Genomic DNA, 24,979 nt, shown 5'->3' with positions numbered 1-24,979 from the left:
TAGTACATGATATGCTAACTATTAATTTAACCCTTAATGCACCTGCCCATATCTTTGACCTATATTGTACTATTCCATAATACATCTCCTGAAACTTACTTTTATCAGTGATATACCAATTTACAAATTTTAATTTGAAAGATTTTTAGTCACTGCCTCCGTATGAATTCATGAAAACAAGCATTCCAAAATACGCAACCATCATTTTTGCATGAAATGTCTCCCAAGATCTAATAATGCTTTTCATTGGGTATATGTCTGACAAAACCTCTTAAAGGGATCCTATCATTCAGACGACATTTTTTCTAAGTACCACGTCGGAATAGCCTTAAGAAAGGCTATTCTTCTCCTACCTTTCATTGTCTTCTCCGCGCCGCCATTCGCCTACAATCCCGGTTCTTGTCAGTATATAAATTATTTCTCTTGCATCACTAGGGGCGGGCCCCAGTGCTCAGACAGCACTGTTGGGACCCCAATGCTGCGAGAGAACTCTCTCCAGCGCCGCCTCCTCTTCTTCAGCAGCGTCATCTTCAGCCTCTTCTTCCGGCGGTGACTTGTAACTTCTAAGGCTTCCGGCCTTGGGCAGAGCAGACTGTGCATGCCCATGTGCCACAAGAAAATGGCCGCTTGCATAGTATTGTAAGCGGCCATTTTCTTGGGGCCTGTGGGCATGTGCAGTCTGCTCTGCCTGAGGCCTAGAAGTAAGAAGACACCGCCGGAAGAAGAGAATGAAGAGGCCGTTCCTGACAAAGATGGAGGCGGTGCTGGAGAGAGTTCTCTCACAGCATTGGGGCCACCTTCAGTGCTGTCTGAGCACTGGGGCCTGCCCCCAGTTCTGCAAGAGAGCTAATTTACATACCGACAAGAACCAGAATTGTAGGCGAATGGAAACACGGAGAAAACAACGAAAGGTAGGAGAAGAATAGCCTTTCTTAAGGCTATTCTGACGTGGTACTTAGAAAAAATGTCGTCTGAATGATAGGATCCCTTTAAGGTTAACGTCCCACAAAACGAGACGTAGTCAAAAATCACTGCGGAAAAGATCACAGAGGAAACGCATTGTGTTTTTTGGCAGTTTTTCTCCGTGGACTTTCTGCCCCTATAACACCAGTGTTTCTCTAGGTATAAGTGACATGAAGCAATTTTCAGTATTTTTGATATCGCAACTTTTCTGCTGCAGATTATTTTCTGCAACGTGTGGATGAGATTAGCCAGAATCCCATTCACTTTGCAGATATTGCAAAACTCTACTTTTTCACAACGTGGGGCCCCGGCCTATCCAGATGTGACCAGACTCAGTAGGGCGGCTCTAAGGAAAAAGGAGAAGGTGGTTCTTTAAATTACTGGAAGATGTGATTAGAAATGTCTCCATATTTGCAGAGCTCTATCACTTTAAGGTTGCTGCAGAAACTTAATATGTGCTTGACCTATCAGCCTTTAGCTGTATCATCCTTTTTAATGTAATGAAAATCTGTTCACTCATACATTTGTGCAGAGCTCTGGGGCTTTCTATTATTTCACTAAGAGAAATACAGACAAAACGCGATTAATCTTCATTTACAGTAGAAGGTATACTCTGCCATGCATTAATTTACTTGGAGACAACTGGAGTCAGATATTACTCAAGAAACTTTGTGGAGAGAATTATTGTTTGCTCAGCTAAGCAGTGAATGTAACCAGTGTTTTATCATAATTATTCGTGCCTGTCTTTCATCATTTTGATATTGACTTAGTGGCAGTCGGGGAATTGTATAGCGGTTTTAAATACTTTTACTGCTGGGATTAAGTACATACTGACTGCTACATTTATTTTACCTCCGATTGTACACTCTAAAAAGTTTAAGTGTGTTTTATCCCAATTATTTGTGTAAAAAGACTTTTTTTCTGTATAATAATGGTTTGGAATGCTAAAGATTACCACAAGGTTAAATACTTAAGTATCTGGCTTGAAAGAAATATAAATACATGAATGACGGCCACAAGTGTGAGTTACTATATTTCTTTGTACAATTAGTGGAATGGTTTATGGCGGGAGATATAGAGTAGTAGAAATAAAAATTCCACAGTCATGTAAAACCACAATGGTAAAAACCTCTTTATAATTAGGGGCCACACGGTGGCTCAGTGGTTAGCACTGCAGCCTTGCAGCGCAGGAGTCCTGGTGTTCAAATCCCACCAAGGGCAAAAAACCATCTGCAAGGAGTTTGTATGTTCTCCCTGTGTTTGCATGTATTTCCATCCCATATTCCAAAGACATACTGATAGGGAAAAATGTACATTGTGAGCTCTATGTGGAGCTCACAATCTACATTAAAAAAAAAAAAAAAAAAAACTCTTTATAATGACATTCAAGGTGAGATGGTGGTAGACACGTAAAGATTGTGGCGTATACAGATAATCTTTTATTTTCCCTCCTCTTCATTCCCAAATTTGATGTTGGAATTCCACAGTTTTCTGTAATCTTGTTAATTTTCAAATCAATTACCCAAAATCTGAGGCCTTTAATATCTCACTCCCCAGCGGGTCCAGTCTTTGTTGGAGACATCTTCCTCCTTTCGGTGGTCCAATGATGCCATCAAGTATCTGGGGGAACTCTCAGGACCTGGCCTATACAGTAAGAACCTCCTGCCACTCCTCTGGGTTAAAAGATAGGATCTGTAATGATGGTCCAAGGGTTCTTATATTTGGTTTGGGCATTGTGCTAGCTATAAAATGAACGTCTTACCTCATTTATTAGATCTTCTGCAAATGTTCCCTGTCTGTATTCCCTTTAAGCTGTTATACAGCAAACTCACTAACTTTGTCTGGCAGGGTAAACTGATTAGGCTAGCCACCTTGACTCTTATCCTACTGAAACAGTGGGGTGGCTTAGGGCGTCCCAACCCTTGCAGATATTACAAAGACACTATATTCAATTGTCTCATTTGACCAATCTGGATGATTCTGAGTGATTGGGAGAAGTTGCTGTGGTCAGAGGAGACAAAAATTGAGCTCTTTGGCATAAACTCAACTCGCCGTGTTTGGAGGAAGAGAAATGCTGCCTATGACCTAAAGAACACCATCCCCACTGTCAAGCATGGAGGTAGAAACATTATGTTTTGAGAATGTTTCTCTGCTAAGGGTACAGGACTACTTCACCTCATCAATGGGAGAATGGATGGAGCTGTGTACCGTAAAATCCTGTGTGACAAACCTCCTTCTCTCCACTAGGAAATTAAAAATGGGTCATTGCTGGGTCTTCCAACAGGACAATGACCCAAAACATACAGCCAAGGCAGAAAAAGAGGCTCAAAAAGAAGCACATCAAGGTCATGGAGTGGCCTAGCCAGTCTCCAGACCTTAATCCCATAGAAAACTTATGGAGAGAGATACCATAATATCAGTCATATTCCCCATAGAATACTGCAACCTGTCAATATTGCTAGCCATTCTATATCACACTGCCAGTGAAGTCTATTCTATAGTCAGAGGTGTAACTTGAAGCTCTAGGGCCCTAAGACAAAATTTGTAATGGGGCCACTACCTACCTTGTCCCATTTAAATCATGTGGCAGAGGGACCTTTGGGGTCAGCTCAGAGTCCGGGATTCAGTAGTAATAATGACTGTTAAATATTATGATATTACAATATTCTCTAGCATACAAAGGGTTAATACTCTGCTGAATTCACTCTTCTATATTTTGGGTATATGGTTAGAGAACACCATTTTAGAAATCTCCTTAGATAGCAACAAGATGGATGGTATGAATGAGCGCATCTACAGTATCTGCTGTAGTCTGGGCCATAAGAGTCCTGTAAAAGTTCTATTAACATCAACCAAAAAAACTTGCCTCTGTCCTCACATTAGGTCTAGCCACCCTGAATGAAAGACCATGCAAAGGAGCTTAACTCCCTTCGTGCACAATCTGTAGAACTCAGCTTATTAAAAATGATACAACAATAGAATGGCATAAAATTATAAAAGAACCATTACTCATGTGACAAATTCTGGTGTCTCCAGTACTGCTTTGTTTATTTGGTAGCAGCGGTAATACATCTGTACAAGTGATGGCTGCAGTCACACAGTGGTCTGAGGAGTCTATGGTACAAAGCTGCCAGTAATAGGCGGCAACAATCTCATGTGCAATTGGAGTATAATTACCATATTTTTCGGACTATAAGACGCACTTTTTTTCTCCAAAATTTGGGGGGAAAAGAAGGGTGCGTCTTATAGTCCGAATGTGGCGCCTGGCACCCGCTCTAATAGAGAGGCGGATGCCGGCAAGGGATAGACGCCGGGGCCTGCGACATCGCTGCGCTCCTCTGCCCTGCATGAAGCCAGCAGCGGCAGCGGCGATGGTATTCCGCTCCTCCATCCCCCCGCCGCTGGCTTCATGCAGGGCAGAGGAGTGTAGCGATGTCGCAGGCCCCGGCACCTGTGCCGGCGTCTATCACTTGCCGGCTTCCGCCTCTCTAGTAGAGCGGATGCCGGGTCAGTATCGGTTGCCCCTTCTCCCCCGGGGCCGGTCCCCACCGGCCCCGTACCTGTGAAGTTGCAGGCCGGCTCCTGCGCGGCGATATCGCAGGAGCCGACCTGTTCGGGTGACAGCCGGGAGCCTAATGAGGCTCCCAGGCCTGTCACTGCTATATTAGTATTACGGCTGGGTCTATGACTAGCCGTAATACTAATAGACAGAATGTCCCATAGACTATGGGACTTGCAATCAAGCGACCGCAAGTTCAAGCCCCCGGGGGGGGGGGGGAATAAAATAGTAAAAAAAAAAAAAGCTTTAAAAATATAAATAAAAGTTCTAAATCACCTCCTGTCCCTAGAATATATATATAAACCACCGGGTTTTTTTGCAATACAAGGTGATCTAAGCAATAGATATTCCCCAAAATGGAATAACTAAAAAGTACAGCTGGCCCCGCAAAAAAAACACTCTATGCATCCCCGTACAGCTGCAGGGTCACCTGTCAATGTGGCCTTGCAGCTGTTGCAAAACTACAACTCCCATATATTAAATATTTTACCATTTTTTGCTTCAAATTTTTTTTTCCCTATTTTCCTCCTGCATGCGTAACTCATGTTGTGGATGCTTGTTACATGTCAGTAACTACGATTAGCCAACCTAGTGTAAATTACAGTTTACAGAATTGTTTCTTGATGGTTAATGAATGAATGAATGAATTGTTTGATTGATTGATTGATTGATTAATTATTTAGTTAATTGATGAAATATCTACTGGTAATACATATTGTAATGTATCCTTTTTGACATTACTAGTGTGCAACTATATTAATAGAGATCACTAGGATAACATGAGAGTGGAATCACTATTGGATTAACAGAAGTTTTGTTTAGCTCACTTGACAGCTATAAAATCCATTTATCTTGATAGTGCCAGTTTTACTGTAGCCTATAATGATATTAGGACAGCTAGATTTCACCATATAGCAAGTAAGTAGAAAACATCATTAACACAGAAAACAGTCTTTTTTTTTTAGCATTTCACCATAAAACATTGACTGCTTAGATTTTATAACGCCATCAATATCCTGCACACTCAGCATTCCCTTTCCATGAGCTTAGAAGAACAATGATATCACCAGACAGTTTATAGAAAAAGCTACCTACTTGACTTCTTTAAGTTATTAGAAGAACAAATATCAATAAAGCAATTTAACATCAGTAATGATGCAATTACGCTGAACACTGCTGCATACCTAGTTCCTGCCTCTAATAAATACTTTTTTTTTTCAAGTATAAAGGGGACCTTTATTTATTGACAAACCTAATCACATTGACACAAATTTAATGCACCATATATACCTGTCTTTGGGTTTATAATGCATAAAAAGTCACATTTTTTTGCATAAATAAATAGCAAATAACATAGTGTCAAAAGTATCACACAACTTTGAGTTGGAGTTAAACCTGGAAGTTAAGCCTAAGAGATTCAATGATATTTACACCTCTGACCAAGGATCTGTACTTTACAGCAGGAAATCCCCAGGCCACAACTACAGGAGTAGGCTTCATTGTCAACAAGGTGGGTCAAAGCCAAGGAAACTAAACAGGATATCAACTTAGCAAGTAAAGATACTGAGTGGTCTTCTTTTCCTCAGATACAGTAAAGTGAAGGAAGAGTTCTTATGAAGATATGTGCCCTATAAAAACATTGGTTAGTGAAACAATGCAATGGTGTGCTTTGTCATGTAAGAGCCAAAAGTTAGCATGTGTGCATGTGGCTAACAGCATAGGATGCAGGAGAACCAAGCCAGACTTATAAACATCAAGAAAGAATTCTGGAGGAATGGCCTGGATGCAGGGTTGTATCTACAGTATAGGGGGTGCAGAGATACCAGTATTATAAATAGCACATGGTAAATGGAGTTCCATGTTTTGCATTGGGGACCAGGAGCTTCATGTTACACCCTTTCCAGGATGACAATTATGGTGGCAGGGTGCAGCATGGACTAGCAGGACTACAGTAACCAGATGAGGTTATGAAACAAAACTGTAAGAGTATTGCCACTTATGGTAGGTACTTGCTACTATAGAAGGGGTTAAAGATTCCAGCTCCACTAATTCCAATACAGTTGGAATTTTTCTCTAGCCCCCTCTGTTTCTGAGCAATCCTATCTGTGAGTTTGAGCACCATCATGCTATCTATTGTCAAGTAGGCAGTTTTGGGCCAGAGCAGAAGGACAAGGACCGCTGTCTGACAGCAGAAAACATTATTTTGTAGAAATAGTGTGGATTAGAGAAAAAATTCCAGCTGTGTCAGAATTAATGAACCAGTACCTATTGAAGGATGCAAAAGGTTAAAGTTGGTGGAAGGGATGAAAGGTTCCCCTTAAAAGGGGTATGGTTGTATTGCTTTTATACATAATGCCACAAGCTATGTATTAGAATACAAAGATAGGTTGTTGATTCAGGTAATTTGGTTCTTAAAAAACAAAAACAAACAAAAAATAAACAATCCAAAAGGTGAATAAGAGTCCCTGCTGCCTTTCTATTCAACTAGATAGATGGACTTATATCTCTTCATAACCTTACTAGATCTGTATAGTGTGGCTAACCACAGAGGTAATTCTGCTAAGGACATGCTGAAGGAACAGAAGCAAGATCTAGGTATATGCATGTATATATTAAGTTTTAATTAAGAAGGTAAGACTTTCTCTACACTATTATGGAAACATATCCCTATAAAGGTACTTGATGGTGTTGTCCATTATTCAGGAGAAATTTAATGTCGCTAAACCTAGCCATTCTTTCCCTAACTTGATATATGTTTCTATTTTAGACTATAACCCTTGGGACCTGTTTAAAAATGCTGATTCTTCAAGGTGAATATGAAATTGCTTTGCTTTTTTTGTCCTGTTAATTTCTTGTGTCAACACAATTTTGCAGTGCTATGCAAGTGTTCTATGTATTATGTTTGCTATATTCTTTCACATTCATGTCTAGAAGTTTGCAAAAAGGTCAATATGCTTTTAACAAATTTGTGAGGGAGCCAGAGCTTACGAGTAGGGTTGAGCGATCGTGTTTGGAAAAGATCGGATTCCGATTGGCGATCAAGAAAATTTAATGATCGCGATCGGAGTTCCGAACACGATCTTCTTAGGTGGGATCGAGATTGGTGATTATTTCCCACAATGCTTTGCTACTGGCCAAGCATTGTGGGAAAAAGCTAATACTGTTAGCCTTCACACTGAGTATACGCTCCGCTCATTCTGAGCAGATTGTATACTCAGTGTGAAGGCTCCACTGCAGTTCCATAGTTCCATCCTTAACCCCCTGCGTGCTGGCTGCATCCATTCATTCTAATGGGAGACTAGCTACCATATCTAGTAGCTACTTACCTGCAGAGATGGCTGGTCTGGTGCCATGTGTTCTCATTCTTCTTCGCCTCGCTGTCCCCGCCTCCCAGGTTAGTGTTTAAAGAGCTAGGAAGAAGGTGGGGCTTGTGACTTAGGAGAGTGTGGGTGGGCAGTGGCGGATCCAGGGTTTGCGGGGCCCTGGGCAATTGACTTTGGCGGGGCCCTACTTACTGGGGGTCTCGCACTTCTAACCTGTACTTCCCAACTGTTGAAGTCTAGAAAGAGGGAACAAAACGTGCGGCGCGCTGCGCGCGCCGCAGCAAATTAGGCCCCACCCACTTTTATGTTGACTCCACCCATTCTCATTCAATTTTCATGTGATTCCACACAGTATAATCCTCCTACAGTCACCTGTAAATTATATCTCCCCCCCATTTTCATATACACCCTTCATCTACCCCTAGTTTCATGTCCCCCCCTCTATCTCTGTCCCCAGTGTCATGCCGTTCTCCCCCCTTCATCTGCCCCAGTGTCATGCCATTCTCCCCCCTTCATCTGCCCCAGTGTCATGCTGTTCTCCCCCTCCATCTGCCCTAGTGTCATGCCGTTCTCCCCCTCCATCTGCCCCAGTGTCATGCTGTTCTCCCCCCCTTCATCTGCCCCAGTGTCATGCTGTTCTCCCCCCCTCCATCTGCCCCAGTGTCATGCCGTTCTCCCTCCATCTGCCCCAGTGTCATGCCGTTCTCCCCCCTCCATCTACCCCAGTGTCATGCTGTTCTCCCCCCTCCATCTACCCCAGTGTCATGCCGTTCTCCCCCCTCCATCTGCCCCAGTGTCATGCCATTCTCCCCCCTCCATCTGCCCCAGTGTCATGCTGTTCTCTCCCCCTCCATCTGCCCCAGTGTCATGCCATTCTCCCCCCTCCATCTGCCCCAGTGTCATGCCGTTCTCCCCCCTCCATCTACCCCAGTGTCATGCCGTTCTCCCCCCTCCATCTACCCCAGTGTCATGCCGTTCTCCCCCCTCCATCTGCCCCAGTGTCATGCCATTCTCCCCCCTCCATCTGCCCCAGTTTCATGCTGTTCTCTCCCCCTCTATCTGCCCCAGTGTCATGCCATTCTCCCCCCTCCATCTGCCCCAGTGTCATGCCATTCTCCCCCCTCTATCTGCCCCAGTGTCATGCCATTCTCCCCCTCCATCTGCCCCAGTGTCATGCCGTTCTTCCCCCCTTCATCTGCCCCAGTGTCATGCTGTTCTCCCCCTCCATCTGCCCCAGTGTCACACACACTCACCATTCCTCGTTCCCCCGCAGCTCTCTCCCTCATACACATATTGTAGCCGCGATGTGATGACGTCATCACATCGCGGCTACAAATGCCGGAGGCCGGAGCTCAGCGTTAAAGCAGGAGCTGAGCTGTGACAGCTCCGGCTTTAAACGCCTATGCATTCGGCTCATCGGCGTCCTACCGCCGATGAGCCGAATACATAGGCGTTTAAAGCAGGAGCTGTGAGCTCAGCTCCTGCTTTAACGCTGAGCTCAGTAGAAGTCGGGACATGCCGACCGGGACCATTTTGTTAGGTCCCGGCCGCGCCGCGGGGCCCCGTTAAGCGCAGGGCCCCGGGCGGTTGCCCGGCTCGCCCGGCCCTGGATCCGCCCCTGTGGGCGGGTATTGGGAAGGGAAACATCACGTCTCCCTGCCCTGTACCCGCCCACACTCTTCTAAGTGAGGTGGGGGCAGTGAGGCGAAGAAGACCGAAAACACCAGGCACCGGACCAGCCATCTCTGCAGGTAAGTGGACACCAGGGGGGACTAAGTAGCTAGAGGCTTAAAAAAAAAAATCCTCTTGCTACTTAGTGATTAAAAAGAATCACTACACAGCGTGGATTCTAACAATTAAAGCATTCAATTGTTAAATTGCATGCTGTATAGTGAATAGGATTGTTTTTAAAATCCGATCTCCGATTAGTAAAAAAAATCCCGTTGACTTGCATTGGGATTGGAATTGGGATCGAGATCGGGTTTGAATGAAAAATGATCGGAAATCGTATTTTAAAATCGATCCTGAAAGGTCAAGATAGGCTCAACCCTACTTACGGGTATATTTAGCTATATGAGCAGTTGTCTGGGACCCCACTAATAGGATGGTGTAAACACACAGGCGAACACAGAAAATTAACTTGAATATTTGCAAAGATCTGTGATGTTACAGTCTCACTAAAGGCAACTAGCATAGTGTTTAAAAAGGCTAACACAAGGCAACAGATTTAGTGATTATGGAACAGTCCCTCAATAAGAGCCCAGCTTACAGGACAAAGTCATCGCATTAAAGTGTGGGGCATATAAACAAATTAAGGCTAAAGCTGCAGAAACAAAAGCACCGCAGGAAAGACTAAGGTGGCAATTCATCACGGTTTTTCCCACAGCACTTTTCACGGTCCACAGAGGTTCTTATAAGACATAGAAGCTGACAACAGCTGCCATTGGCTGCAATCAGCACTGTGCTTTTTTGTGATGCCAGAATTGTTGAAGGGGAGACTATAGACATATATAGAGACAATGCCACAGCAAATAGTAAATTTATTAACTGAGCTTTATTCACATCCATCCCATAGAAATAAAGTGCTAGAAAATGATGGTGGGGGAGTAGTCATTTCAGAGACAAGCAAGAGCTGGCTTCTGATGCTGCTACTTTTACTCCTGGCACATGGATCTGTGGCACTGGCAGAGGAAATGGACTACTTGCTGAGTGAGGGGGACTGGGAGTGGGCAGAGGTCATCTGGTTACATGTGCGACTGCCATTTGCAGTGCTTTCTCCTGCAGTAAGCTGGGTATACAACCTACCCTGATAATATTCCAATGTTTCTTCACTTTGGTAATAAACAAACAGGGTGTTTCTGAACTGTTGCTGCTGCTGCCCAGAACAGTGAGCCTTGAAATTCATGTATTGTCCTTGCCCGAATTATTGTTCCACATGCAACTGCTGGCTTACACCTTTCCCAGACGAACATATCCAAAGAAAAGCTCACATTCTCTGATACACAGTGATATAAAGCAGGGGCAGATTCCCTAGAGAAATAACGGCTGCCTTATGGATGAGTGATGAGCGGTGTTGGGATGGAAGAGGATAAGGAGGAGTAGGAGCAACAGTTGGTGATGATGATGATACCGACAACCATGTGCTAGGTGTAGATGTGACCTGCCTATGAGGAAGATCATTAGGAGGAGTAAAACATTCTTGCTCACTTCCCCTGAATTTTGTTAATTGACAGAAATAAACTATGAACATTTCTACTTTTGCAAGTATTCTCACTTTACAGTCTCTTTTCCATAGCTAGCCAAAAGTTTTACATGGTATTAAAATGTATTTGCAATTTATTACTAGAGATGAGTGAGTAGTACTTGATCGAGTAGGTATTCGATCGAATACTACGGTATTCAAAATACTCGTACTCGATCGAGTACCACTCGCTGTTCGAATGTAAAAGTTCGATGCAGAACCAGCATTGATTGGCCGAATGCTATACAGTCGGCCAATCAACGCTGGTTCTTCTCCTACCTTTAGAAGTCTTCTCCGTGCAGCTTCCCCGCGACGTCTTCCGGCTCTGAATTCACTCTTCCAGGCATCGGGCGCTTGTAGTGCGGGCATGCGCAGTCGGCTCTGCCCAGGCCCGATGCCTGGCAGAGTGAATGAAGAGCCGGAAGATGCTGCACGGAGAAGACTTCTCGGAGGATCCAGCCCGACCCTCACTCGTGGACTTGGTAAGTATAATTTGATCGAAGGTTGCCTACCCCTGAAACGAGCATTTTCCCCCCATAGAGTATAATAGGGTTCGATATTTGATTCGAGTAGTCGAATATTGAGGGGCTATTCGAACCAAATATCGAACCTCGAACATTTTACTGTTCGCTCATCTCTATTCATAACTACTGTTATATATTACATTACCTCCCTGTAATAATTTGCACTTCACTCCTTCACCATACAAATGTGTTCTGTCTCCATACCCACCATGAGTCTCAGTCTCTGCTACAGGCTTAGTGGAACCCAGTAGGCCTGTAAGTGAATGTGGGTGCCTCAGAAGCAGACCTGACACTTGATCAGGAGAGCCAAGAAGTTTGTATGCATTACTAAATACCAACATATGTTAAAATGCTTTTTTTTTTTTTTTTTCATTATTGGAGGTGCACTTTAAATTTATCATATTTTTAACAAATAACTTAAACTCAGAATTTCTCAATAAGCTTAAATCGAAATTAGAATAATATGAAATTCCTTACAACACAGGAAACAAATCATCGTAAAGAGTCAGTAATACATAATACATGTAAACAGCTCAAATATATTCAATAAAATGATAACTAATATAATGTGAGGCATCATAAATTCACATAATGCAAATTATTCTACATATAACAATGAAGTTATCACAATCGCAATTAACCTAAAGAGCATAAAGCAGGCAAATCTCGGATGTATATTAGGCAATCCGTCATAATGTTCTTTTCAATTCGTCTTCTTTCTCCAGTTTTACTGTAAACCTATAAAATAACACTGAGATCAATAAACAAAATGCAAGGTTTGGCAATAGCTACTGTCTAATGAGTGTATTTTATCACCATCAATAAAATCGCATTCTTCCCTTCAGCCCTTTGCCTTTGGTTTCTAAAAGACTGAACAAGATATTAAAAAGGTTATTCTTTTATCTGATGACACATGTTCCTACTGGGAAAGACAAGTCGCTGTTAGATTTAAAAATTGCATAACATACTGTTTGGCCTTCAACTAAATGGATATATCTTTTTCCTGGCTTACGAAGAACAGAGCAATAAATCACGAGGATAATCTTGATGACCAAGAATTCCTTCATTTACAATTTACTGATGGACAGATACACAGATGTAGGAACATTTAACTTGACAACTTGATATCTTATCGCAGAACACAACAAAAGCCATTGAAAAGTTAAGATAAATCTCAGTGCCCTAGTATAGTTGTTAAGTCTCAAAGGGGATTTTTCATTCAGAGTTTCACCTGCTCTCTTGTCTTCACTCCCTTCAACTTCCTCATTTTCATCTGCAGTAATCTGTAGATTTACACCAAGAGATAACAAAGCACTAGTTAAGAATCTGGTCTAGCCCTGTTCCTCTCTGCTACAACTGCTCTGGAGTAAATGTGTCCCTATAACTTTCTTGCAGGAAATTCATTTCCGTGGAGATCACATTCCCAGACTCACCAACCCCGTTTCTTGGGCGTTTACTAGGGCTGCACACCGGACTCCAAGGCTAGGTGCATTGCTATACTTATAGTGAGTACAGTTGAGTGGCAATTTCTGGAAGTCTCTCAGATGATTCAGACCCCTACCTGCTTGTTAAAGGTAAGATAGGAGGCATGACCTTCACCCTGGGCACAGTGTACCTCTGTCTGACATCTCATGTGGTTCCTCCACCCTTTCATATGCAGCTCTCCTTTGAGCTAAACGCTGCCTCCACACCTTTCAACTTACCAATTCTTGGTGTTTCTTCAATCCATCAGGTAGTGATTATACATTCTATTCTCATCCCAACAACACCTACTTCCGCATAAACTACATTTTTCTTTCTCATAGTCATCTCTTCATCCTATACACTGCCTCTATTCATCCCATTGTGTTTCCAAACTATACCTTGATAACTATGGTGACGTTCCTGTTGTCTTCCCGACACCACTCTTGGCATTGGAAACTTAATGGCAGCTTGCTCCTTTATTCTGTGGTGGTTGAGGAGGTCAATAGGAACTTCTCTGACTTTTTATATAATGACTTTCCAGATACATTTTGCATTACCCTATGAGAATCTCACAAATGTGTCATCTCTGGGTCTTTTATCCATATAGCATTTTGCTTGAGAAAGGAACGTTTTGCGGGTATTGCTTCTATGGTGACCCGTATCCGCCTTATAGAGACCTCTCATAAGAGATCTTTGGCTCTCTCTGTGCATTAGGAACTTATTTACCTTCTACAGGAGATTAAATTCCTTACCCTCTATCATATGTGAGTCTCATATCCAAATGCCGTTGTACCTTTTTTGAATATTGAGTAATAAACCGAGTAGGACTTTGGCACAATCCTTCCGGCAGTAATGACACCACTCCTTTGTCTCATCCATTACCTCTTCCGGGGGCTCGATCCTCTCTAGCGAGTGAGATTGCTTGCTCATTTGCGGACTTTTACTCCTTGCTTTATAACCTGCTTTGAAGCTCTTCCTGGTTATGCAAATTCATTATTCTCTCATATCAGTGGCGATCCATGGGCAGTCTTTGTTCTTAGGGCAAAGGCCTAGTGCCTCCTACCACTTCCCAGTCATCTTTTCTCTCTCAAAGCTATTTTTCTACCTCTATCTCTTCCGTTCTTTTGTGTCCCTTCTCCCTTATATTTATTTATATTCTGGCCATTAAATTACCTGAATGGTCGAGCATGCCCTTGAGCTGGCCAGCCTCAACCTACTGTTCCTTCCTGCATGGAGTAATATTTTTACCTATATGCATGTTTGTATATTGTTTTATTACTCTGGATTGAGACAGCAGAAAACAAATATCCTACCCTAGCAGGTAATGGTATCCAGAAGTGAAGAATAGAAATTGAGTATTGGTAACTATAGAAAGACTTGAGGATACAGAGAATCTCAATTCAATGGTGGAGAAAGGCAATAATTTTAGGTGAGAGGATCTCATTAATTGGAAAATCCCACCATAAGCCATGGTCTAACTGTGTCGGGTCATGTGCTGTCTGGAATATTGGTAGTAAAAAAGGAGTGTCAGGGGTGAATGAGCAGTATTCAGTTTACATGTCCATATGGGATTTTTTTTATCATTCAAAGTTTATATAACAAAAGGAAATAGTCAAATACAAGTAGTAACAGAAAGTACCAGATGTGCAAAAAGACTATTAGTCAATAATCTTTTGTTATGAGTTGTGGGCTGAAAGGGTAGTGGGGGCAAGGGAGGGGGAAGAAAGAGATAGAGAAGTGAAGAAAAGGACAGAGGGCAAAGGATAAGGGAGAAGGGGGGTGGAGAAGAAAGAAGTGGGATATAAGATGTATGTCATTAGCAAAGATAGAGATTTAACCCCTTCCTGACATCCGCCATATTATTTAAATATGGTATTGAAATATGGCAGCCTCTCAAGTGCAGATCAACCATCTAGGGGGATATAAAATTAAAAGCAGAAAAAGTTAAAAAAAAATAAATAAATAAACTAAAAATTCAAATCATCCTCCTTTCCCTAGAAATGTGCCTGAAAATGCCTAGTCTACAAACCTAAAAAACATAAAAATGTTTTCCCATACAGTGAAAGCTATACTTTGGATATGGCACTCCTATTGAAGTGAATGGTAGTGCTGGACATCACCACTCCCACCCACTCCCACCTACATTCAGCCTGGCTGTGGTCTGGTTGAATATGGGGCACAAGAAAGGTCCTTTATTCTGTGGGACAACCCTCTTAGTGCTGCCATTTATAATGTAGAAGAGGGGAGAGTGTGCATGCAGAAGGTAATCGATGGATTCAGGAGAGTCAAGATGCTGCAAGACGTGGAAAATGAAAGGCCAGGAGAGGCAATAAATTTCCATATCAAGACTGAGCAGCCTTTATTCCTCCAGTACCCTACTAGCAATATCCATCAAATCAATAATATTACATGCCTAATGGTAACGCACAAAGCAGCAGTTGAGGAGCTTTTTATTCTTTTTTGTAATAATTCTGAATTACCATACAGAATTTATTGAAAACACACTGCATAAAGAGAAGAACGTCAGAAAATGTTCATTGCAACATGTTATGTAACACGAGTCAAAGGCAATGAGTAATGGAAAGCTATGAATGCCAGAAGATTCAGTTTTAGGGAGAGAAATGCAGCTGAGCATAAAAACTTGTTCTAAATAAAATTCTCATCTTCAGGCAAAATGATTGGGATATTTAAGGTCAGCGTCAACTGTATTTACACTATATATATATATATATATATATATATATATATATATATATATATTAGTCTTATAGGAGAAAATGCTGAATATTTACAAACTGTTCTGCTTAAGGTGTGAGAGAAATATGACAGATAGAGGTAGGAAGTGCCAAATAATCAGAATACCTCATTTCCTAGTGTTCTGTCTATACTGAACCTGCTCAGTTGTTATATGCACTATGCCCATTGGCTATTAATGCAACATAACTAGAGATGGGTGATTTTTAGCAAGATAATTCTACCTGTATATTCCAAAATTTTGGGAGTTTGTCACCTGCAAACCGAAATTGAAATTATTATACCCTGCAGTCACTTCAAACCTAAGAGTAAAATCGGGGGAGGCCTAGGAGAGACGTAAAAAAAATAACAAACAATTTTTCTGACCTTTCCTCACCTCTTCTGGACCTCCTCTCGGCATTTGCGGCTCTCCTTGGATCCACTTCTGAGCTTCTGGGTGTTGTCATGCATCTGGGGTCACTGCTGAAGCATGTGATTGGGCCTCAGAAGTCACATTGGGCATGCAGATCAATCATGAGGTCATGAATCTTTAAGCCAAAACTAAATGAATCATCAGAGGCTCGTCCATCTCTAAACATAAATATATATATATTGTGAGAAGGTGACAGGCAGGGTGCTGGAGGGTCACTACATATCCCCCAGATTTCTTGCGTATGTGGCATCTGTGCTGGCTTTTAGGAATGCCTCAAACACAGCTTGAGCTCATCACTGGCCCAATAGAGGCTGCAAGACATGCACTTCAGGGCAGATCCTGGGAGCGAGAGGAAGCGCCTAGGTCTGTTCCGGAGTGCTTAATTAAATGAATTGACAGGCTAAAAATCTGTTTCGACCAGACTTTGTGTTCCTGTCTCTGACAGTTTGGGGCCGTGCTACTGCTGCTACTGAACTATTCTCCCACTATACATATATATATAACAGCCTCTGCCCGCGGGTTGTTAGTGTCGATGATCCGCCTATATTTAGCAAATTGCTGCTGTCAATGGTTTGCCTGCTCCGGAATTTCGGCAGCTGTTAAGCTGTCCTGCTATGGAACTTGTTCCTCACACCGTGCCTGTGATTGTTCCGGCATGTCAGCAGCTCGCTGGGACACCATATTAATGAGCGTGTTCTTGATGTTGATCCGTATGCTCCGGCGTTTCGGCAGCTCTCAAGCTGGCCTGCCGCTGAACTTGTTCCTCACACCGTGCCTGTGATTGTTCTGGCATCTCAGCAGCTCGCTGGGACATCATATAATGAGCGTGTTGTTGGTGTTGATGATCTGCCTGCTCCGGCGTTTCAGCAGCTGTCAAGCTGGCCTGCCACTGAACTAGTTCCTGGCGCTGTGCCCGTTATTGTTCTGGCATCTCAGCAGCTCACTAGGAAGCCATATAATGAGTGTTTTGATGGCGTTGATGATCCGCATGCTGCAGCATTTCGGCAGCTCTCAAGCTGACCTGCCGCTGAACTGGTTATTGCACTGTGACTGGGATTGTTTCGTCATCTCAGCGCCTTGCTGGGACGCCACATAATGAGCATGTTGTTGATGTGAATGATCCCCTTTAGCTGCGCTTGAGAAGAATTCTGTGACTTCTGGCTCCTTCATAGCTCTCGTTGTTTGCCACAAATTAGATTCTCTTTTTCCAGGCATGTTAAAAATTGGCAAACCGCCAATTTGGATTAAAGGTGTTTGGACATATTTGTAGGCACTGGAGCAGATCAGATAATATGCAAATGTGTGTACACAGAGAGATAACAGCCCTGACTGAGATAAGGCTAAGAGCTAAGAGCTGTTTAATGTAGTATGTGAACCTAAATTCATATCTGTCATGAAACCATGTCATTTACTGGGATAAATAGCAGCCTATATTTTAATTGAGGTTACAATCTATCTATGTGCCAAATTTCATTCAAATCGGTTCAGCCATTTTTGCGTGATTGAGGAACAAACACACAAACTCACAAACATCCAAACACACAAGCTTTCACATTTATAATATTAGTAGGATATTGACATTATTGGTAAAATATAACTTGCTCAAGAAAAGCATTATACTATTCTCAATTACCTCCTACCATTATATTGTGGATTGATTTGCTAATAGTAATGTTAATATAGTGTAGAGCATAATAAGAATGACATAACTTTGCAGGTAATGAGATCCATATAATTTCTAGTTATAACTGTCAAATCTGACAGAAAATAAGCAATGGTTCTTATAGACCTTGATATTATGTGATAGACTGTCATCTGCCCTAACCACTAGCAAAGGATAACTATCATAAGAAACGATAACTGATGTCTTATATGTATAATGCGAGTTATCTAATATTAGTAACAGTTAACCTAATTCCAGTTGATATTCATTTTGCATTTCACAATTTAATGATGTTAAATAAGAGATAAAGTCATTAAAGAAGTTATTCACTTAGGATCAAGAGCTTTATCACAGTTAGGGGGAGATTAAAGGGAGTAAAACTCATTCTTAAGTAAATACATTTCTGTATAGCCTTTAAAAATGCTATTCTATGGCTGCCTTTATATTTTTAAGACACTCCGCCATTTCATTATAAATCCAATAACATTTATGCAAATCAACCCCACAGAGAACCCTGGGCATTCCCTAGGGCACCCGAGCACTCCCCCCCTTCATACCTCTGTTCATGCCCCTCCACTGCTTGTGCTCCTTCTGTTCTCCTCCTCCCTGGATGTTTGTCCACCAAGATCGTGCTCCTGCAGATGAAATTTTGAGCATGTGCAGTTCCGCTCCATTCAGAGGCTCAGTAGAGGCTCATAGAGGGCAGGGACCCACACGCCTGAGCCCAGGAGATGTGAGTAACCCTGTTTGTTACATTTACTCACCTTCCCTGGGCTTCCGCTTACTATACTTTGGAATCTGAAGAGAGCGGTTCAAATGTGTTTCATGTGAATGAAACCACCAGGTGAACCTCATGAGATAAATCAGTTAACACAACTGGTCGAATCCAGTTCGTTCCAAACCAATTCACTCATCTATAGTCAGGAGTTTAGTAATCATGTCAGCACTTACAGTATGTGACTTCTGAGTCCAGTCATTGGTTGCAGTGGTCACATACATGAATTGTACCTCATTACTCCGGGACGACCACCAGAGCAGTGACACTGGTGTACAGATGGGATTTTATGGTTAAGAGTTATGTCTGTATTTTTATCTGTAATATTTCCAGCAACTATTTTTTTATTAAGAAAAGTCTCAGGCAGTGAATTTAACTACAATTGCAGATTACAATGTAATACATTAAGCAGAAATAGATCCTTCCGGCATGAGTAACGTAATAATAAAATCAACTTGCAATGATCCTAAACTACCAGTTACATCACTGACAGTCACTGACAGTATGATATAAATTTGTTGATCTTTACCAAATAATCAGATCTGCAAGCAGCAAGTTTCAATTGACTCTATGTGGGATAGCTATCAACTGAATACATATCACCCAAGATTATTCTGTATATATGCATATTTTGTTTAGGTGGACCTTCATTTCCTATTCTATTATATATATCTGTTGCAGACAGAGCATCTGGAGCCTTTGGTGCTGATGTAGCCTTTAGTGCCGTTCCAACTTACAGTAAGCAACAATACAAACTATGGAACCATTGCTGTGTGATGCCCCATAAACATTATTCTACTATTGGTGGGTCCCAGCAGTATAATGAATATATAAAAATACTAGTATAGCAGCATAGAAGATTAATGGAGGAAACAGTCAACGTAGTCTGCCCGTATGTTGTTGCTATTTTATCTTAGGATAGACGTGTTTATCCCAAGCATGTTTAATTTCACTTACTGTAGATTTCCCAACCACATCTGCTAGAAGTTTGTTCCAAGCCTCAGCTACTCTCAGTGAAATTTTTTTTCTTGACATCACTTCTGATCTTCTCCCTACTCATTTGATATTGTGCAATCTTATTTTTATTTTTTAAGTTTTCCTTCCTGAGCCTTATACCTCTAAGATATTAAAGGTTTTATTCATGTCATCCTTTTCCCTTCTATCCTCAAGGCTATACAAATGAAAGGGGCTCTGTCAGAAAAATTTTGCTGCATGAGCCCCACATATGCGTGAATAGACTTAAAAAAGTCTATTCAGGCACCGCTAATATTATTCTGTGTTGTCACTTATATATAGGAAGTTCTTGTCGACCATTTGTCCTCTGCCACCTAGGGCACTGAGACAAGCAGGTAGGGGAAGTAGTGGGTTCAGCTTACGGTTTACTGTCTTGACGTGCTTCTCCTCCAGTGTTCACCAGCAGCTGCTGAAGAATTGCTCCTATTGCAATTCTCTTACAAATCCCTTCTCTCCAAGTGCATTATGTTACATTTAGAAATGTTGACCTACAGTTTCCATTGTTTGGACCAATAATCCAGTAAAGCTAGATCTTTTACCATGTTGCAAATCCATTGGGGAGTATTAACCCTATCAAATACTCTTACCTTAACTCTAACTCTAAACCTTACCTACCTAAATTTCTCCTATGTCACCTACAAAAATATTAAAAATAATAGGCTCGAGGACAGACCCTTCCAAACTATTATCAACAACAATCTGAAATCTGTTTATCAGTCAACTGAATCCACCAAACTATCCAGGGATTAAGTCCAATCCCGTTGAAATTTTTCCTTGTATAGTCTTCTTTATGTCAAACTATAAACATTGGTGGTCAATGGTACCCAAATGTTCTTCTATCCTAACCTTAGAGACCAATTATCCATATACAAACACTAAATTTAGTATATTCTCTCATCTTGTTGGTGACTTAGCTAGTTGTCTGAGAGATGCTCCATTAAGTGTATCCATTAGATTCCTGCTCTTATATGTAGGAGCACTATAGATATTCCAGTCTACATCAGGAAGTCTGCAATAAAGATAATAAAGTTGTTTTACTACTTATTCTGAATAGATCAGTGGTCAGAAAAGCATGCTGGCTCTATTTATTTTAATAGGACTGCTGGACACAGCTATATAGTGCTCAGTTGTCTTCGGAGGTCCCTTTTAAATGGATGGAACCAGGGTGCACTTACCCATTGGTCAAACTCCCTCTGTTCTGCAACTTATCCCCTATCCTGTGAAAAATCCCTTGAAGCAGCAGAGTAGAGAGACACTAAGAAGCTGAATGGCTACCATGTATGGTGTTAATGCACATACCTTGCTGCAGATAGACATGGCAGAACCTAAGATCAAATGCTAGCTGTGAATGATCATTTGCATTTCTCCTTAACTACAAAAATGAAAAGTGTTTTGTATATAACAAGAAACTGATTTGTACGAAGGATCTAAATTGCATATGGATGTGATCATCATCATTCCTATCACTGCTGTAAATACGTAATAAAATCATTAATATTCTTGGAAATGTACAAGGTTTTCTTGCTTGTGTCACTGTGATACCTAAGCTAGTTGTAAATTCTAAGAGGTCTTGCCCCCTGACTTCCTCCTGACATCAGGTACAGTAACACATCATAATTTGTAGACAGATGGCTATGTGTGGCATGAAAAATGCATTCAATTACTTCCCTTACTTAGGTCTATCCATTGTTTCAGCGTACAGTTTGCAAAGCATAGCTGATTTACAGCCTGCCAAAAGCCGCTGATTGAAAATCAGATTTCAATGTGGGTATCCGTTCCCTATTGCCATGCAAGGCAGAACATAAATAATAGCTCATAGTATATTTTACGAGTCATTCGTGGTCTTCTTTACTACGTCCCTACAATTCCATAATTACATTGCAGACTAAAATCTCCAGCTGGATATGCATGAATAAAGCTAGGAGAATAAAGCCTTGTATTGACAGTCAATCATTACACTTGCATTTCCATAAATTAAATAATACCTAATGGCCTTGGAGCTACAACATGTAAACACTACAAGAGCCACTTTATATTCCTGTGACAATAGCAAATTTGTGATAAAGTGTATCCATCATAAAAACATAAAAAGAGTCTTAAAAATGTATGCTGCACCTTATACCAGAGAATATTGCAGTGCGGCAATGAAGCCTGTCTCTGTGTCTGAAATATTTCTTTTATAAATGATTTATAGTGTTGTCTTCTTAGTTTTTTATTTTATAGTCATCTATGGTTATGTAAGTATCTACTATACTGTAGTTAGACTTTGATTTATCAGAGATACATGACAACCATTGGGAACTAGTTGTCGGAATGCTTAAAGTGGATTTGTCAGTTTACTATGCAGCCCTATGAAGAGCTTCATCCTCTGCTACAGTTTCCTAGTCATCAAAAGCTTAGTAACTAGAAGTGCTGAAATAATACGCCAAGCATGTAATTCACCTAAAAGTTGTGCAATGTAAGTGAACAACCATGCTCAGTAGCTCAGTCCCCCAGTCCCCATGGCTCTTGTACATGGATGTTGGAGTAATCTCTGCTATTATACAGCTTAACCACTTCCGAACCACCCATTGGGTATATACATCCAGAAGGTGGCTGCATGTTCTGTAAGAACGTACCGGTACATCCAAGCAGAACTTAGCAGTTACATGAGATCGTGCAGCTGCTGAAACTGGGAGCCAGCTGTAACTTCAGCCAGAGCTCCCAGACAAGGCAGGGAAGGTTTATTATCTTCACTGCCTTCTCGATCACTGTGTATACAGCACGCAATGAGTGCTGTATACTCATCTATGGGCACCACCATGATGTGGCCAACCTCTGACCCGGCGGTCACATGATCCACCAGGATCAGCATCTTACAAGGTCTGCTGGGTCCTATAAGACCCACATCAGCTCTGTAAGCTGTATATACTAGCATGCTGGAGGCTGTATTCCTCCTGCAACTGGGGCTAAATGTAAAAGGATAAACCCCAGCTGCAGGGGAAATCAGCCTCCAACACAAAAGAAATTGTGATCAGATGTCCCCAAAGGTCTCTTAAGACCTTATAGGTAGTGAGTGTTGAACAGTGTAGTCGCAGAAGAAAGCTTGAGAGTAGATTACATGGGTTAATCTTCAGTTTACTTCTCAGAACATGAGGTTACATACAGCATGTCTATATACAGCAACACACGGAAGAACACACTGCAAAAGAACTAACCATAGATAATGCAGCATGGTGAGATACAGACAAGTCTCCATAGCATACAATTATACTGTGTTCAGCACATAACAATAAGAACATCGCCATCTAATGTTCGGAAGCTGTAAGTTCCTCCAACACAGTATAACACAATAGTCTATATCTGTTGCATATATAGTATGTATATACCAACAGTGAGGATCCGTTTCCAAAAATGGGGAAACGGATCGTCAACAGATTATCAGTAAATCTCCGTGCGGTGATCACATGACCTCCCCCGGGATATGGATAAATATACATTTTAATTATTAGTTATTTAGAAAGTAGGAGGCTGTTTAGATTAGTGTAGGGTTTTTAAAATATCCCGGACAACCTCTTTAACTAATAAGAATATACCCATTAAAAACTGATTTTTCTCACTAACACTAATCGTACACAGATGTGCCCGCCCTTAACTTAGCTTGAATTTGGTTAAGGATGCCAATATCTCATGTTGCTTGCAAAATTCTTGTAATTCTCAATGCAATCAATATGTCTAGTTATCAGTACATGGACCCGTCTGTAATTGTTCTAAGAAAGTAGCCAGAAAACTAAGGGGGAACTCTCTGAAGCTTAGTTACCTCTAAAGCTGAATCCGCCTCAGAATCTGGCTCCAAAAAACACCTCCCATTGACTTCAATGGGAGCCATTCACTTCTTTTTTCTGCTAGTGTTTTTTTCCCGCTCACGTAAAAAAGAAGCGAGCTTGACGTGGATTCCGCAGCTGAATCTGCCTTGGCGCGAGACTCCCTCCCGACTAGGCCCATTCATTTGGGCCTAATCGGGAGTGGAATGCCGCGACTGGATGCTGGTGCACTGCATCTAAACCCAGGAGTAAAGTAATAATGCTTTCACAAAATAGAAGTGTCAACAGTTTACTTTTTGACAATTAGGGCCAGTTCACACGGAGTTTACGCGCGCGCATTCTGGCATCTATACACGTGTCAGAATGTGAGCGCTCAAAACAGATCCCATTTATTTGAATGGGTCATTACGGGCGTACAACGCGTGTAATTTTGCGCACGCAATTATACGCCCGTAACAACCATTAATTCTTCTAAGAACACTTGCAAACAGTTTTTGAAAGAACTTTACAGGAAGATTGTTCCGAACATCTTGAAAAACTAACCACAGGATATATGTCTTTATGTAATCTCAGACAAACTCAATGATATTGAGAACAGTGAGAATTGTCCAAATGGTGGTCACACTAAATATTGATTTGATTTAGCTTTCTCTTTTGTTTGTTTGCATACTTTCGTAAGCAACTTACCACCACACATGCCTAAAACTTTTGCACAGTACTATATGGTAGACAATCCCTTTCATATGCTTCCCTATGTAAAATCTACACATTAAACTACAGGCCTATATTCCTAGGGGCCAAAAAGGACAAAAAAAATACTGGGCCACTCGGCTACTAGAAGCACTGAAGTAATACAGTTCACCAATACATTAATTATTCATTTTTTAAGATTTGCCTGATCTAGTAGAGGAATTTAATATTTAATCACAGGGCAACCCCTTTAAAATTTTATTGTTCCATGATTACCATTGCTGTAATAATATAAATTATTTTAGTTGCATAATTGTATTTTAAATTTGCATATAGGTTTATGATGTAAGGTTTCTATACAGTGCCTCATAAAAAAGTAAAATTTTGCACTAAGCAGCTTTTAATAACGGTCACACTGTATGTAATCCCTTATCACTTTACATTTAATTTGTTTGTTTAATTTGGTTTTTATTGTGAAAGTATTAAAACACATATTGGAATCATAATGCATATCCCTACAGAGTGTAAGACAGTGGCGTCCTATTTCTGTAGAATTAGAAACCTGCATTGCAAGCTTATGAATATCTGCACTGTACTGTCGCTGATAGAACATATTAAGGTCAACGTTGACATAAATGACATATATTTTCCTACCCATGACAATCATATTCTACAACTCCAATTCCAAAAAAAGTTGGAATGCTATGTAAAAGGTAGAAAAATAAGAATACAATAATTTGGGAATCTCATGTAGCTAAGATAGAATAGAACTCATAGCAGAAGTTACAAGTTAA

This window comes from Leptodactylus fuscus, chromosome 5 (genome assembly GCF_031893055.1).
Source record: "Leptodactylus fuscus isolate aLepFus1 chromosome 5, aLepFus1.hap2, whole genome shotgun sequence".
Classification (NCBI taxonomy): domain Eukaryota; kingdom Metazoa; phylum Chordata; class Amphibia; order Anura; family Leptodactylidae; genus Leptodactylus; species Leptodactylus fuscus.
This window is presented reverse-complemented; position numbering follows the sequence as displayed.